Raw genomic sequence first — 4,454 nt, 5'->3', positions numbered from 1 at the left:
TATAATCGAATGTCTCGCACCACCATTCACACATACACATGTATATATATACAATTTGGTATATACAATTTCTCCTACATATATATGGAGGCATTACTGCTTTAGCGGCGGTTGCGGCGGTAGCGGGTAATGGTATTCTCCTTTGGGGTCAATGACCTGGTCGAGCAAAAATCCGGCTATTTCCTCTTGAATTGCCTCTACGCGATCCGTTGGTCGGAGCTTATCCCGCACCTCATTGAACTTTTAAGAAGGAGATCAATATGCATGTATTAGTCGTTGTGTGATTAGATATCGATAATGATGTAAAAATTATGAATAGTGTTCTAGGAAACATACCCATAACTGTCTATCATCTTTGGTCCTTTTGGACGCCATCATGCGAATGTTCTCGCAAGCGTAGTATGCACATAAATCAGTCCCCGGCGCCTGCTTCATGGCCTTTACAAGAATAGAATTCAATCAGATAATTATTAATCAAACATGATAATTAATGGTATTGAAACTAGAATTTAAAGAGATTGTAGCTAGCTAGCAAGTACTACTTAATTATTTACCTTGGGTCGAAGACAATACAGCTGTTTTTTCCATTCGCCTGGAACCATTTTGATGTACTTTTGCCAAGCCCTACCCGTCGGGAAAGAAAATGAATAAAGGAGTTATTAATTAGTTGATATCAGGAAATGACGAACTAAAGAGGCCGACATAAGTTCAATAATGATTGAAATTACCTGTTGACTATCCCCTTCATGATTGAGTAGTCAGTAGGTTTTTTAAGTAGTGAGTCCAGTACTTCAACTGTTCCTTCTTCAACTTGAATGATTAACAAGATCCAGTGGTACCTCCATGCGCTTACGTTTGCATGTATAAATTAAGCGGGCATGTGCATAACACTCATCAACTACCCTAAACCCTATACACTTATTAACATCTAGCTAGTAAGCAAAAACAGAAATTGTAGTACAAGACAGTGTGACTCATTGGAAGTTGTAAGGAAGTAGTATATCTCGATTGGTATTGAGGCACTTCAAGAACTCTAGCATGTTTTTCTCTACGTCTGCTCGATACCATTCATATGTCCATGTCTCTTCATTAATGGTATTTGGATCAATGAACCCAATGCCATAGCGTCTAGCTTTTTTCATTTCATACATCTTCATCCTGCATAATACCACAGAAAAGAATATAGTGAGGATAATTACATGTAATGATTAACGAGCACTACAGCTAGCTTGAGACTTAAATTACAGAAAGAAATCACTTACAGACAATAGCAACTGACGATAGATTTGTCGAGTGCGTCTTGATTGAATTACTGAAACAGTTCTGTATACTCAACAGACAGATCCTTTGCTTTGTAGTAATGCTCTTCCTCGACTTTCACCATGAGGGACTCTCGATTGGTAGTCTTGGTAATTTCCATGTACCATTGATGCAATTCATACATTCTCGTTGAGAGCTTCTTGACCTCCTCAGGCTTGACCATAGGTTCGCCGCGGACATATTTCCGTTTTAGCTCCTCCTCTTTAAAAGTTTCCATGGGCTCCAAGCCTAGGAGTTGTTCTACTGAGCATCCGATCTCTTTAGCCTGCCTTATATGGTCGTCGGTTATTACCAGCTGATCGGTGCCGGTACTCGCATGTGTTGGTACAATGACAGGGGGATCGAGTGCACCGCCTGTTCTCCCAGCTGGGGAACGGTTTTCCCGCTTTTCTTGGCACCTGCTTGGCTCGAGCTTGAGCTCGACTCCTTCTTTTGTTGTGCTCGACGTGCCTTCCTGATTTGGCGTTCATAGTCTGAGTCAACGGGCTTGGGAGCTGGTTTTTTAGCCATACTAATAAAGTGGTCAATGATATCCTCAGGCACTTTCTCCTTTGGCGGCGGTGGCGGTTTCGGTCCAAAATGGGCGTCCACTTGGGCCCTCACTATGGCTTCGTTTTGCTCGTCGGTCATGTCATAAGGCCTCACCGTAAGAGGTCCGAGGCTTGGACCATATTGAAATCGCTTGCCTCCGCCTGTACCTCCTGTAACTCGACTTGTACCGCTACAAACCATAGCTGCGGCGGCTCTCTTCCGCGGTTGCTGAGGTAGCGGAGATGGCTGACGTGGGTGAGTTGGAGCAGGAGGAGTGGACTGACGCGGTGCCGGACTTGGAGGAGGAGTGGCCTGACGCGTTGGCGGACTTGAAGCAGGAGGAGTGACCTGACGCTGTGCCGGACTTGGAGGAGGAGGAGTGGCCTGACGCATTGGTGGACTTGAAGGAACAGGAATCTGCTGAGGCGGTGGCTGATGACTTGGAGGAGCGGGAGTCTACTGATGCGGTGGCGGCCTTCGAGGAGGAGTCGGCTGACGCGGTGTCGGTGGCCTTCAAAAGATGATGCAATCCTTTCTCCATAGGATGATACGATGTATGGCTTCTCCTAGTGTGTGCTCCTCGTCACCTCCAGGTATGTCAAGCTCTAGCCCCGAATATTGGTCCACCACCTCATCAACCACGACACGAGCATAGCCAGCTGGAATCGGGTTGCAATGGAAGGTTGCTTCGGGGGGATTTGTATAAGCAACGGCGTCCGCCACCTTCATGGATATTGATACATCTCCAACGTATCTATAATTTTTGATTGTTCCATGCTATATTATATTCTGTTTTGGATATTTAATGGGCTTTATTATACACTCTTAAATTATTTTTGGGACTAACCTATTAACCGGAGGCCCAGCCCGAATTGTTGTTTTTTTGCCTATTTCGGTGTTTCGCAGAAAAAGAATATCAAACGGAGTCCAAACGGAATGAAACCTTCGGGAACATGATTTTCGGAACAAACGTGATCTAGAGGACTTGGAGTCTATGCAAAGCAATCAACATGGAGAGCCCGAGGCAGGGGAGCGCGCCTACCCCCCCCCCCCAGGCGCGCCCTCCACCCTCGTGGGGCCCACGTTGCTCCACCGACGTACTTCTTCCTCCTATATATACCTACGTACCCCCAAACTATCAGATACGGAGCCAAAAACCTATTTCCACCGCCGCAACCTTCTGTACCCGTGAGATCCCATCTTGGGGCCTTCTTCGGCGCTCCGCCGGAGGGGGCATTGATCACGGAGGGCTTCTACATCAACACCATAGCCTCTCCCGATGATGTGTGAGTAGTTTACCTCAGACCTTCGGGTCCATAGTTATTAGCTAGATGGCTTCTTCTCTCTCTTTGGATCTCAATACAAAGTTCTCCTCGATTTTCTTGGAGATCTATTCGATGTAATCTTCTTTTGCGGTGTGTTTGTCGAGATCCGATGAATTGTGATCAAGTTTATCTATGAACAATATTTGAATCTCCTCTGAATTCTTTTATGTATGATTGGTTAGCTTTGCAAGTCTCTTTGAATTATCAATTTGGTTTGGCCTACTAGATTGATCTTTCTTGCAATCGGAGAAGTGCTTAGCTTTGGGTTCAATCTTGCGGTGTCCTTTCCCAGTGACAGCAGGGGCAGCAAGGCACGTATTGTATTGTTGCCATCGAGGATAAAAAGATGGGTTTTATGAAGGAAATATGCCCTAGAGGCAATAATAAAGTTATTATTTATTCCCTTATATCATGATAAATGTTTATTATTCATGCTAGAATTGTATTAACCGGAAACATAATACTTGTGTGAATACATAGACAAACAGAGTGTCACTAGTATGCCTCTACTTGACTAGCTCGTTGATCAAAGATGATTATGTTTCCTAGCCATTGACATGAGTTGTCATTTGATTAACGGGATCACATCATTAGGAGAATCATGTGATTGACTTGACCCATTCCGTTAGCTTAGCACTCGATCGTTTAGTATTCTGCTATTGCTTTCTTCATGACTTATACATGTTCCTATGACTATGAGATTATGCAACTCCCGTTTACCGGAGGAACACTTTGTGTGCTACCAAACGTCACAACGTAACTGGGTGATTATAAAGGTGCTCTACAGGTGTCTCCAAAGGTACTTGTTGGGTTGGCGTATTTCGAGATTAGGATTTGTCACTCCGATTGTCGGAGAGGTATCTCTGGGCCCACTCGATAATGCACATCACTATAAGCCTTGCAAGCATTGCAACTAATGAGTTAGTTGCGGGATGATGTATTACGGAACGAGTAAAGAGACTTGCCGGTAACGAGATTGAACTAGGTATTGAGATACCTACGATCGAATCTCGGGCAAGTAACATACCGATGACAAAGGGAACAACGTATGTTGTTATGCGGTCTGACCGATAAAGATCTTCGTAGAATATGTAGGAGCCAATATGGGCATCCAGGTCCCGCTATTGGTTATTGACAAGAGAGGTGTCTCGGTCATGTCTACATAGTTCTCGAACCCGTAGGGTCCGCACGCTTAACGTTCGTTGACGATATAGTACTATGAGTTATGTATGTTGGTGACTGAATGTTGTTCGGAATTTTGGATGAGATCACGGATAT

The sequence above is a fragment of the Triticum aestivum genome, chromosome 6D (genome assembly GCF_018294505.1).
Source record: "Triticum aestivum cultivar Chinese Spring chromosome 6D, IWGSC CS RefSeq v2.1, whole genome shotgun sequence".
NCBI lineage: Eukaryota > Viridiplantae > Streptophyta > Magnoliopsida > Poales > Poaceae > Triticum > Triticum aestivum.
This window is presented reverse-complemented; position numbering follows the sequence as displayed.